Here is a 13758-nt window from a genome sequence, read left to right as displayed (position 1 = left end):
CCAGCGGTGTCCTCACCCGAACTGATTTTTCAATCAGGTGCTGGTCTCACTTCTTGACTAAGGCAGCTTTGTGAAGGGGCTGACTGCGGGGGAAGGAGGGGGCTGACCTGTCAAAACCAGGTACCTGCTCTAAACGCCCCCCAAAAAAAATTGCAGAGGAGGAATAAGCAGACAAGTGGGGTCTCCCCTTTTGCAGTAGAGTTCAGCTTTAAGCAGTGTTGGCTCTGCCCACTACAGAAAACCTACCCTGCTCCATAGCACAAGACCCCTTTCACACTGGGGTGCTTTGCTGCTTTGCAGGTGCTATGACGCTAAAAATGGCGCCTGCAAAGCACCCTGAAAGAGCCCTGAGGGCTTTCACACTGGATCGTGTGCTGGCAGGATGGTAAAGTCCTGCTAGCAGCATCTTTGGAGCAGTGTGTATACTGCTCTTGCCCATTGAAATGAATGGGGCAGCGTGGTTATACTGCTGGCAAATTGCTGCTTTAACCCTTGGCTGCTAGCAAGGAGGTAAAAACGCCCCGCTAGCCGAATACCACTGCTAAAATTTCGCTAAAAATGGCAGTTTTACTGTTGGCAGCAGGGGGAGCTCAGCCAGGACTCTACATTTTAATGTAGTTGGCTTGCGGGTTAAAAACTCAAAATTGTGATGGGGCAAAGATTGGCTGCTCTCCCTGTCAGAGGGGGTTCTGTACTGTATACAGCCTCCATCAGATGTGCCAATCACCTGCCAATCGGTGCCACATCAAATCTGAGCCCAGCAGTAACGTCTGTCAGTACCTCAGTGCTATCTATTAGTGCCCATCAATTCTACATCAGTGCCGGTTGGTGCTGCCGAAAACAATTTTATGACTAACTTGAGACTTTATATTTTTTCAAAAATTTCAGTCTTGTTTAGCAAAAATTAAACCCAGAGGTGATCAAATACCACCAAAAAGCTTTATGGGAAAAAATAAAGTTTAGGTACAGTTACATGACCGATTGTCATTCAAAGTGGCACATCTCTGAAAATTGTCCTGGGCAGGAAGGGGGTGGAAGTGCCTGATATTGAAGTGGTTAGGGGTTGGGGGACATAATTAGTACGTAGTGGAGCTTCTTACCTTGCATAGAATGTTGGAGGAAGTAAAGGCAAACATTTTTTTTTTAAATATACCCTGTAAGGCAAAGGCATAATGAGCTAGTATGCATAGTATACTAGCTCATTATGAATAACTTACCTGAGAACGAAGCCCCCGAATCCCGGAGTGACTTCTGGGTCTCTGTGATTTGCCGGCGCTGCGATGACGTCACTCCCGCCTGTCTTCGGGTAAATATCTCCTAAAGGTTTAGGAGATATTTCTTGGACCTACAGGTAAGCCTTAATCTAGGCTTACCTGTAGGTCAAAGTTGGTTGTAAGGGTTTACAACCACTTTAAGGTTCACTTTTGACTTTAGAACCACTTTAAGCTTGTGCATAAAGCTAAGTGTGCAGTATCCAATTTTTTGTTTTGGGTAGAGTGGTTGGTGGTTATTGATGCCTTGTCCCTATTAAAGTGGTGAACCTTTTTTTTTTTTTTTTTTTTTTTTAAACTTGTACCTACAGGTAAGCCTAGAAGGCTTGCTTTGTAGGCAGAGTGAATATCTCCTAAATTTGCAATGTTTGGGAGATGGTCACACTGCATGCAGCTGGTGACGTCACGGCCGCATGCTCTCTGAAGGGACGGCATACCCATGCTGCCCCCTTCAGAGCTCCATTCCGTGCCTTGTATCGGAAGTTCCTAACTTCCTGTTTCTACAGGACGTGAGGGCAATCTCCCCAAAAGGACACTTCATCCCTACCCAACCCAAATGTATTTTTTGCCTTTCTAGTTAGGCTTTTCGATATTTATCTTCAACGTGACTAATCAAGTTAGGAATAGGATTGCCACGCATACTGCTTGTATATTGGGGTGGTGCTTGAAAACTCCAACAGTCGAGTTCTGAAAATGGTAGGCCTACTCTGCCTATGCTGAATGGGAACGTTACACTTGCATGGGTTGTAGGACCCCAGACTATGGCGCTGCAGAAACCTGCCATGGGAGTCAAGAGTACTGAAGTACTGGCAATCAGCAGTGGTTTTCCTTGGCTTGCAATGCTTTGAACTTGCCTGGCAAATTGACTAGTCAAGTTTATAGCAAAGCTTCTTAGTCATAGCGCTCTCCAGTTTTAATTACTGGGTTGGCCTAGCTCCTCCATCCCCCCCCCCCCCCCCCCCCGCTTATCCTTTTATGTAATTGTCAGGGGAGGAGTGGAAGGAAGTTCTATAGGTCAACCTTCCAGCTCTTTGCCTGCTGACATTTCATCCACTATGGCAGCAGTCTTGGGGCTTTTGAAGGTCTTCACTAGGGGCTCCTACAGGTAAATGCATAAAATACATGAATCGCATATGTAATCCTATAGACAGTGGTCGTCAACCCTGTCCTCAGGGCCCACTAACAGGCCAGGTTTTCAAGATAACTGAAATGCATCACAGGTGATATAATTTGCTCCTCAGTGATTGCAGTATTCTAGTCTGCATCTCCCCAAGGTAATACATAAAACCTGGCCTGTTGGGCCCTGAGGACAAGGTTGACCACTGCTATAGTATGATTTGTGATGGGATCGCTACATAGTTCTGATAGCAGATTTTTTTTTTTTTTTATCCTGCCTCAAATTTCCACCCTAATTCTTCTTTTTTTTTTGTAACAGGTTTAAAGTGGAATCAAGGCTTTGTGCGATCTTTCCAGGACCTGGACCCACTGCTGCACCCCCCTCTGCCTGCACGCTTGTGGATTCTGTGACTAGATCTGTAAAATGTTCTAGAATAAAAATTTGGAGCCCAATTTCAACATCCTCAAACGATCACTGGTGCTAGCTACCCAACATTACCTTCCATGGGAATGCCCTGTACCCCCTGTGGGCACACACTAGCTGCTGGTGAATCTTGTAAGGTTTTCAAAGATGGGTCTTTGAAGCCCCCTTTCTGCTGCTGGTAGCATGAATCTGATGGGGCTGGTTTATTTGGGTTATTGTAGAGCTTTTTGGCCTTTTTTTGGGGGGGGCGGGTGGTGTTTGCAGCCCAAGTTTATTTAGGGTGAGCTGTTCTGTGCCTGCACACGGTCCCACGTTAAGACATATCCGTTTTTTTTTTTTTTTTACAAACGTCTGCTTATAAGTTTGGCGCTTGTAATATGGAACAATGTTTTAAATGGGTGTCATTGGCCCCCTCTCTTTCTCCCACTATCCCTCTTGCTTCTTACACACGGTCACCTGTGAGTGGGTACATTTGGGGGTTATTGGGCTCACGTCTAGCATTTCTCTCCTGCACTTAATGTCTCAGGGATGTTGGATTCTAGAGGGTAGGTGGACCCCTGCTTTGATGCAGTCACACTCCTTATCTGTGCCTCCTCACTTATCCTCACAGCACCTTTTTATGTCTGCATGTACAGAGATGGCTAAACTTTTTTTTTTTTTTTTTTTTTGTTCTACCGAAGTGCCTATTTGTAGACGGGGGGGGGGGGGGGGGTAAATTGACCTACAGATGCAGTAGGTGACATGAACTAGTCAAAGCGGTATTTGGCGCAGGAGCTTGCACTCGCTATCACCAACACTTGTGTTTGGAACACAGTGCCTTATTTTATTCTTGCTTCCAGCCTCCAATCCATGTCACACAACCCCCTTCTGGTCCCTCTTTGCTCCTTTCCTATTGGATAGGCTGCAGACTGCTCACTTTTTGGATACCAATGACAAGATTGTAATCAGTAGGGGGGGCGGGGGGGTGATTGAGTCTATGCACATATGTTTGGGCTGAGGAGTGTTGTGGTTTTTTTCAAAGTGAACTGTGTATAGACCATATGTATACACCTCTTGTAGAACGCTCTGATGCCCTGAATATGCAAATGGTAAATTACCTAAAGTTGTACTTGTCCCTTCCTACACTTAACTGTTCAGTGATGTTTCCAATGATAGTATTGGACCAATAATAATGGGGCTGTAAAAAGTGGCTTTTAAGTAGCCTCAATCAATTATGGAGAACCCAGCTTTTGGGTCTCAGGGAACCCCTGCTAAATACGATCTGTTTACAGTACACTAACATGACCAGCAAGATGAAAAATAAAGGAACGTGGCATAGTTGGCATAACTGACACCTACAAATGAATAGGGGCCAGAAAAAAAATTTAAGTTTTCCATTGAATGGCCAGTAAAGTCCTCCCTTGCACTGATTGGGGAAATGCTCCTTGATGGTTTTTAGTAGTGGGAGGAAGGCCCTTTACAGATGGCTTAAGACCACCAGGGGTGTTAAAGGCAAAAATGTGCTAAAGGGCAAGTTCACATTTACAGAAAAATCTTTAAGGTGAAGTTACACCGGACTCCCAACCCCCCCCCCCCCCCCAGCTGATCTGCAGCACAGCGATCTCCTGTTCTGTACCCTCCTATTGCCTCCTTACCGGACCGGGCTTAGAAATCCCCTCGGCTTAATCTCCAAAACGTCCCCTGCCAGGAGGTACGTTTTTAGAGCATTCTAATTTGTTGGTGCCGTCACATGGGCGGCACGATCAATCAGATCCTGTGTAGCCTATCCTGTCATTGGGTAAGAAGTAGAGAATGCAGACGAGATTTCTAAGCCCCGACCTGGTGAGGCATTGATGGCAGGGCTCACAACGTGAGATTGCCATGCTGCAGGTTATTGGCACTGAGGGGGTGTGAAAAGGGGGTACTGTGTAAGTTCACTTGCACCTTTTTCTGTAAAGGTGAACTTGCACTTTAAGGAAAACCCCAAGCAACCTCTGGAAGAAATGTAGGGTTCCAGTGATGCCTGTTTAAATGGCTATTGGCTTCCATTCTTTCAACTCCTGGCACGCCTGATTAGATGCATAAGTGGGTTTTCATTTCTGGCTATTCCGTTTAAGACCCCTTTCACCCTGCTGGGGTTTTTCAGGCGATAGTGCTAAAAATAGCTCCTGAAAAAGCAGCTCCTTTCACATTGGAGCGGTGCACTGGCAGGGCGTCAAAGTCCTGCCAGCAGCTTCTTTGGCGCAGTGAACTCACTGCTGCGATACTGATGGCAAAACACTGCTCGGGTGGCATTTTGCAGGCAGATTTAACCCCTTTTCGGCTGCTAGCAGGGGGGTAAAACTGACCTGCTAGTGACTGAATAGCGCCGCTAAAACGACTCCAACGTGGCGCTTAAAATAGTGCAGCTTTACTGCGGACGCCACCCGCGGCTCGGTGTGAAAGGGGTCTTTAGACATTTGAAGTGTTTAAAAGTTCCTTAAATGCTTTTATGTTGAAAGCGGGTTTGTGGGCATCTTTACCTAGTTTTCTTAAGGGTAAAGTGACTGTTGCCTCACAGCAGCCCCCTATGGTACACTTGCCAATCTGTGTGCTACTTTGCCACCTCCCTACATGATTGGAGCCCATGCTCAATTGTAATGGAGCTACACTTGCAGGTATGCTTCCAGGTTCGGATACTGTTGCAAGGTGGGAGGTGCTGATCTCACCACAGGCGGGTGGCCGTACCCAGGAGGGCTCATGCAGCAGCGATGGTGAAGGAATGCAGGTTAGTTGGTATACTTTTCTAGGTTGGCTTTTGGTAGACTTGCTGCCCTAAATGGGAAAGTCTCTTCCTGGCCCCACATACTCTGAAAGTTTCCCAAAAAGCTAAGGGGGAGCCAAAACGAGCGATCTGACTGCAATAATGCAACGCAAATGCCAGTTTGGGGCTTGTTCACGTTACGTCTTTATGTTAAAGATTACCAAGAAATTTCAATTCATCACATCTTTGTAAACAGTCTTTGAGAATCCTAAATGAGAAAGCATTTCGGGTCTCAGCTTTAAAGAATGCTGCTAAACTGCAAGCACTTATTACAATTTAACATTAATTAACTGAATATTTTGTTCAAAGGGAGGCCCTAGATCTTGGAGCTGGCCTCAATGTCTGCCCAAGTTTTGGACTGATGGTTAGACTTGGACAGATGTCAAATCAACAACACAAATTGGTATTAACCATACAATTCATAATCTTTGGGACCTGGGAAGGTTCTGAAGTGACTCTGCCCCTAGAAGGGAATAAAACCAAACCACATTTTATGCTTGCCTTGTGAGTGGCAAGAGAAAATTGTCACTCTTGGGGAGACCTTTAGGTACTTTCATACTACACTTGGTGTTTGTCCTCTGCTGGATGCCGTCTTCTTTCTTATACACTGTCACTACAGTCCTGGTGAGGAATCTCGGCACCCAGCAAGGCACATAACATAACCAGAAGTGTTTGGCTAGTGGTGCCCTAAGCTCTTCAGGAGCAAAGATTTACCTTCCCATTTGCTGGAAAGGGGAGTGTAAAGTGACCTTTACAGGCTGGCTTGCTTCCATCAAGCAAGGGTCACAGCTATGTTCTACCTGTTATAGCTGGTTTGTCCTTGATTTAAACCTGTATTGTCAATTTTTGACTATTATAAGTTAGGGATGGCTTAAAATATGCATAGTATGTTAGATGCACCAGGCCAGCTATTGTCATAACAAAGATCTCAAATCTCTGGGCAGATAATCAGACTAAATCTGTCTAGAGCAGGGGGTCTCAAACTGGTGGCCCTCCAGCTGTTGAGAAACTACAAGTTCCATGAGGCATTGCAAGGCTGACAGGTGCAAGCATGGCTCCCACAGGCAGAGGCATGATGGGAGTTGTAGTTTTGCAAAACAGCTGGAGGGCCGCCAGCTTGAGACCCCTGGTTTAGTGACAGTTTCTCATAATGGCATTTCTATTGCTGGATTGAGGATCTCTACAGGCAGGGACAAAATAACTTCAAGGAGCTATTTAAACCATTCTGCATCTTTGCAGTCTAGCTTTGGGTTTTACTGTTGAGAATTTGGAAGGTGTGCGACATCTACACTTGTACATTGAAAAATGTTGCCAGGTTATACTGCTGTCTAGAGGACTGGGCACTGCCAAACCATAGGCCAGCTTAGGGTAACCAGTCTACCAACAGGTCTGTTTGCTGGTATCCTGGAAAGGATGGATGCCTGTTGGACTAACACAATTTTTTATTTATTTTCCTCAATGTTCTTGGGACCTAAATTATATATCTGTGCAGCTGTCCTCAGCCTAGCTTTTGAACTTCTGTTAATGGTCTCTGCTGGCTTGGACCCTGCAGGGGACAGCTTGGCACTGGGTCTATGTAGGGTGCTTTCCAGTTAGCTGTAGAGTGCCCTCGTCCAGAGCCACTGGCATTACTGCAGTCCTTGCCGTATCTGCAAACTTTGATCAAAGGGGTTTGAAGTTTTTTTTACATGTGGGCCATTCCCACTGTGGATCCTGAGGTGTCCTACCTTAACCAAAAAACTAACCAATGCACTTGTCCTTAAGGACCCAACTGGTAAGCAGTTAGAAAGTTTATAGAAAGCCTTTTTTGGGTGGGGTGTTCACTCCATTTTGTCTGGGACTTAGCCAGACCGTGGCAGGCATATCTAAATTCTTTAAAAGTAAGCCTGCTGCTCTTTGACTTCTTCATTTTGTGGGAGCAAATTGCTAAAGCTTTCCACTTTAGCTGGGAAGCCTCCAGCAAACTGATCGCTAATCTTCCACATTGGTCTTTTGTCTCGGTAGATATGCATAGGGTGCATTGGCTAAAATTCTGAACTGCAGAACCTGCATCTGAGAAACATCTGGTCTTCATGGCCTTTGAGTCTCTCAGGATCTACTCAACAAGGAGGCTACTGGGGGCAAGCGCACACAGCTTAAGATCCTAAGCCCTGGTTCACACTGGTGCTATTTGACTCGACCAGCTTCATTCCAGCAAGCTCAGTGTGAACCTGGGCTTAAACTGATGCCCGACGGTCATACTGAAGCAATCTTTCAGGTAGCTTCAGTACAGTGGCTTGGCCATCTGTCTTCTGGTCCAGATGACTGACCATCCTGCTGGGGGGTCATCTGTTTGTATTCAGACAATATGTGACAGTGGCATAAATTGACCATCAGGGAGATTGCCCTTGACAGAACGTCTCGGCTTTTGTCATGGACCACCTAGCCTCCAGGTTTATTAAACTGAACAAGATGGTCTCCAGGTACATGGAAAAGGGGGGTGATTTGGCTCCACAGGATCAGCACACCTTGATTTATATCTCTCCTCCTTCTCTGAAAAGAAACCTTTAAGGATTTTAGGATTAGGACTTCTTGCCTTAGCTAGCTTTCTGCCTTTCATCTCAACCAGGATATTCCTTCTCTGGCTCAAGTTCACCAAAGGGAACTTTCCCTTTTGTGTGGATGTGAGTTTTGCAAAGGTGAGACTTGTGTCCCTCAATAGAGGAGCAAGAAAATAGGATTTTTGTTTTTGCCATAAACATTGAGGGAGATGGATCCCACCCATGTTTTCGGCCATGCTCGGTACTGCTTTACTAGAAGACTAAGGTGTGCTGATAGAAATGGGTTAAGCTAGGCTAGTCTCCAGTTTGGTCAGTGTCAATTCTCCTGTAGGCAACAGTATAACCTGAAGGTGAAACCGGACCGCCAGTACAAAAGTCCTATTTTCAGTAACAAGTTTGGTTTACGTTGCGCTTATGGAGTTGTCATAGTGGTCCAAGCACTGCATGGATGCAAAGTGCTCAGACGTGGCCAGCCACTGCCAAAAATAGGAATGAACTGATCAATGAAGAGAGATCTGCTGTTAGAGGAAGCTTCTCCTGGAACTTGTACTTGTAGGTTAGGAGTAATGAGGACGGAGAGGACTTTCCTGGAGAAAATGTTTCCTCTGGCTCCCAGTGCTGGAGAAGTGGCACTATAGGCCAGTGATGGCCAACCTTGGCACCCGAGATGTTTTGGAACTTCATTCCTCATGATGCTCACCTACGCTGCAGAGCGCGTGAGCGTCATGGGAAATGTAGTTCTGGGGTGCCAAGGTTCGCCATCACTGCTATAGGCATTTGGTCATGTGACTCTGCTTAAGGGGGAGGAGCGGACAGTTTTTAAAATCTGATCCTTTAGCAGATCACATGACCAGATATAGTATTTTCTCCAGGAATATTATAGTCCTTGTAATGTGTAGTTTTGTCCCCATCTTCAGATTTTCGTGAATCTGTTTCACAAACCCTAATAATGCCACTTCAGCTGTAAAGCTTTTGTTCTGGTATCTTGTTACCCTGGAATGATTTGGCTGTATTGTGGTTCAGGGTCATAGAAAGGCATGGTATGAGAAAATTACAATTTGGGGAAAAAATTTTAATTTCAAATACAAGTCTGAAGAGGTCGTTGATGGCGCTTAGTCTGGGTACTTTGGGACTGTCTGCTGAAAGCCTTCCTTATTATATTGTGGGTGACCTACACATTAACCCTTCCCTTTCTGCAGGACTCAAGCGGAGGGCCCTTCTACACCTAGCCAGCTTGATGTGAACATTCCTTATTGCTGCTGTCTTGTGCTATATTACATATTCCACAAATCTGCACCAGGTTCCTCGAGTAGTACCACCCCCTGGTGGGTGGGCAGACCCCCCTGCCCTGTCCCTTGTTTTGCACATTTTGCTGGTGACAGGACCTTTAGTTTATTTTTTGTTTTTTTTTTTGTTTACAATGTTATGTATTTATGTTCCTTTTACACTGTATCTCTCCCTGATGTTTGAATGGTATTTTTGTTTATGCAAGATGTATGTTTTTTTTCTTTGTGAATCTAAATAAAAGGTTATTCAAAATGGTTTGTGAACATTGCTTTTTTGCTTTTTTTTATTTTTTTTCCTGGGAGGAGCCTCTGACATTGGCTTCTGTAGCTAAATATTTGGCTGTAAATTATAAAGTCTCAAAATGTTGCTTTTGTATCTGAAATGTTTCACCCCCTTCATGCCAACCATATGCAAATATGCTGCCCCACTGGACTGGGCTTTTCCCATGGAGCCGCATATTTGCGTATCTCCTTTGTGCTGGGAGTGTGCCGCACAATGTGCTCCCAGCAGACGGGTCCCACCAAGAGCCCTGGGCCCTGTTCTAACGGTCCAGTTGACCCAGAACCATCTGTTCCATATCTGATCTCTGTGATGGTTTCTGATTAGGGGTTGCCCGATTATCAGCAGCCCATATTTTCTTTTCAATTTTTGATGCATCGGTAATAAACACCTACCAATATTGCTTCAAATGGTTGTACTGGGGTGATGCAGGCATCACCCTGTACTATTGGTGCGGACGGTTGGCTTTCTTGTAACAAAACAGCTGTGGCTAAGTAGCCACTCACCCGTTATCACAAGTAGAGGAAGGGGACCGATCTTTGTGTTTTTTGGATACTTTTTGAGTGCAGTGTAAGGGGTTTGGGGTCTTATAGAAAAGATCCTGCCATAAAGAGTCCCTGGTACTGCCTGTTACAAGGGATGTTTACTTTTCTTGTGACAGCAATGAAGGTGAAAAATGTAAAAGGACAGTGTAAAAATAATTTTTAAAACTGAGTTCCACCGAAAAAAATGGAACTTCTGCTTTAAGGGAAGGTGACCCCCTGACATGTCATTTTTTGGGGTGGTTTCCGCTCCCACTTCCTTCCAGGGCATGAATGAAGATCGCCTCGGTCTCGGCAGGGATTGGAGGTGTGGGAGCTGATCCTTTTGTAACATGTTATACCCTGAATAATGGGTTACGAAAGGTGACGCTATGTTTAAGCCTGCCATAAATGGTTAGAACCTTGTCTAGTTTGGGACCTGCTAAGATTTGATCCATCTATGGGTAGGCCGATCGTACACAAGTCGGTGCATCAATCAACATGGGTACAGCCAACATGTTTTAGCATGCAATTACTGCCAGTGGCTATAGTCCCGGGACAGGGATTTTCCCATCAGCACTGATGAAGAAATCAAGTGCTTTTCTCTTTCGTTCATTAACACAGCGCTCCATTCAGAACCATAGGGTTATACAGCCCCCTACAGGAGTAGGACGCTTGGCAGAAAGACTTGGCTACATCCATGGGCAGTTCTAGGTGATATTTACCCCACTCTCTGCTATAGGCCTTCCGTTTTTTTTTTTATTTTTTTTTTTCTGCTTAGTCAGGACTCGGAGTAAGGACCTGGTTCCCTGCTTGGGGTCTCTGGTCCTGGGAATTTTTGTTTTTCTTTTTTGGCCGCAAGGTTTTGCAGGCTGCTGTTTAGAGGGTCTATTCTATTCCCTCTCTTCATTGTCCCACCCCTCGTGTTTGGCCCTGCTTTGGGACGTCCCTGTGGTTCTGAATAATGGAGCGCTGTCAATGAATGAAACAGAAAATTGGATTTTTGACTTGTCGTAAAATCCATTTCTCTGAGTTCATTGACACACAGCACCCACCCCTCTAAGGAATTTTAATACTTGACACTGCTTGTTGCTAAACTGAAGGCCTATAGCAGAGAGGGGGTGTATAAAACCTAGGACCGCCCATAGGCGTAGCCAAGTCTTTTATTTTTTTGCCTTGTGTACTACTCCTATAGGGGGCAGTATAACCCTATGGTTCTGAATAATGGAGCACTGTCAGTGGACTTGGAGAAATGGATTTTATGTTAAGTCAAAAATCCCATTTTCTTTCCTGCAACCTGTGGTTGCTGGAATTAAAATCGCATCTATGGCCTGCCTTAAACTAATGCTTTGTCTGGTCAAAATCTCCCTCTATATGGCATAACATACACTCTGCCTTCCCACGCACCAAGGGCAAAAACTGCGGAATGTGTATAGGACTTTACATAGAATGCTGTATGTTATACAGCATTCTATCATTATGTAAAGCACTAATACACATTCGGCTGTCTTCCCCCTTGGCCTTTGGTGAATGGGAATTTGCATCCCTGTTCATGTTGGTGTGTGGCCTGCTTGAGCCATAAAGCATAAGGTTAAAAATTGTTTTATTCTAGATTCTGAGTGACTGCTCCCGATGCCTGTAAGGCAGTGGCTAGCCATAGAGCTTTTTAGGCTGAGTTCACACTGGTGCAATGCCAGACATCGCATGTGATTTGCACCGCATGCCTGCGCACATCACATGCGATGTCTGTGCAGTGCAAACTTAGCCATACAATTTGTATGGCTGAAACTGCATCACATTCGCACCAAAATGGTGCAGGGCCTTTGCACTGGAGTCGGATTGCATGAGTGTTCACACCCATGTGATACGATTCCACAGTTCACACTGCATTCTGCAAACCGATTTGGGGGGTGTCCACTGTATATTGACACCTGCAGCAGTTCTCACTGGATTGCCCTTTGATTTAAGCCTCATACATGCTATTAGATTGTCTGCAGACTGTCTTCAGATATACCAAAACCATGTAGTAGAAGGGCCTGCCTGATTGCATTCAAATTGAAACACCTGAGGTTTGACCTCGTATATGGTTTTGGTAAATCTGTAGACAAATCTGCAGAAAAACTTTGTGCATGGGGTCTAAGAAATGATACGAGATCTCGCACAGGAATCTGTTTATCGCATAAGTGAACCCAGCCTTAAGCTGCGCACACACATGATCAGATGTTCTGCGGACAAATGTTGGATGGCAGGCTTTAAAATTTTCCACCAACAAATGTCTGGATTTTCCGATCGTGTGTACTCAAGTCTGTCGGACAAAAGTCCAAAGTACAAACCCGCATGTTCGGAAGCAAGGATGAGTCAGAAGCGGTCGGTCTTGTAAACAAGCGTTCGTAATGGAGAATTAACATTCGTGGCAAATTTTGAAATCCCAAAATGCAGAGCACAATTCTCTTCCTGGCGATACTGATGGAGTTATTGCAAATACATTTTCGAAGGTTTTTTTACCTAGTGATATCAAGAATAATATGCTTGTGTTGTTATTTTTTTGGGCCACAGCGCCATTATCCCATAGTTTTTAAAGAGGAAGTAAACTGATGGGTTTAATTCCGCTTTGTCTCCCTGCAAAGGTAAAGCATAATAGGCTACTGTGCATCGCATAGTAGCCCATTATGTGTCACTTACCTGACACGGGAGCCAGCGATCTCACTGCTGTAGCATGGAGCGTCCATCTTCCGGGTATCGCTGCTGTGGCCACTCGTAGCACTGGAGTAGGGATGATTTCACTACTGTTCATGCACACGGGAGCCGCCACTAATGGCATATCGCCATTAGCAGCGGCATGCTCAGATCGCTTGCGTGCCACTGTCTTTTTGTAAATATCTCCTAAACCGTGTAGGTTTAGGAGATATTTCTTGGACCTACAGGTAAGCCTTAATCTAGGTTTACCTGTAGGTCAAAGTGGTTTGTAAGGGTTTACAACCACTTTAATAACAAAGATACAACTATGTTGGTGTCCCTTGTCAATTTTACGTTGTATTTTTTAAAATGTAACTGCCTACTCCCAAACTGTCATTTGAAGTAAAACACACAGCTAAGTATAATTCTCCACAATTTATTATTTTTTTTTTTTTTAATTGTGCATTAAAACAAATAAAATTCGACATGGTATCTGCCAATAGAACTTAAAGTGGAAGTAAACCCATCAATTTAAACAGTTAAAAAAAAGGCATGCCACGAATGCTAACTGCACATTGGCTGTGTTCTCAGCCAAACTATCAAACCATCCAATGGCTGGTGTCATAACGAATCACATGGGCAGCACTATAGCAGTTGAAGATTAAACAGAGGCAAAGATGGCAGCTTCCTTGGCTGAAAAGGATAGGGGTGTTTACTTCCTCTTTAACCAAAAAGTGCATTCTATGCATCCAAAGATAGAGAAAATATACCAAATCATTCTTAAAAAAAAAAAAAAAAAAAAAAAAAAAAGAGTCTCATGCATGTGTCCTGCTTCTTAATATAGGGGGTCAGCAATGCCAAG

General features: G+C 44.7%; 1 protein-coding gene across 1 annotated transcript in view; it reads left to right on the top strand.

Annotated features, from left to right (window-relative positions):
• STK35 (serine/threonine kinase 35) overlaps positions 1–9675 on the top strand; it is a 30882-nt gene extending 21207 nt beyond the window's left edge. The window contains exon 3 of the mRNA XM_077460427.1: positions 2707–9675. The gene's annotated coding sequence lies outside the window, so the exon portion shown is untranslated. The remainder of the gene's footprint in view (positions 1–2706) is intronic.
• Positions 9676–13758: the final 4083 nt, after the last annotated feature.

Source organism: Lithobates pipiens, unplaced genomic scaffold, assembly GCF_037356315.1.
Source record: "Lithobates pipiens isolate NorthernLeopardFrog02 unplaced genomic scaffold, aLitPip1_a1.2 Scaffold_28, whole genome shotgun sequence".
Lineage (NCBI taxonomy): Eukaryota > Metazoa > Chordata > Amphibia > Anura > Ranidae > Lithobates > Lithobates pipiens.
Note: the sequence above shows the minus strand (reverse complement) of the source record. Positions and strands in the feature narration are given on the sequence as shown.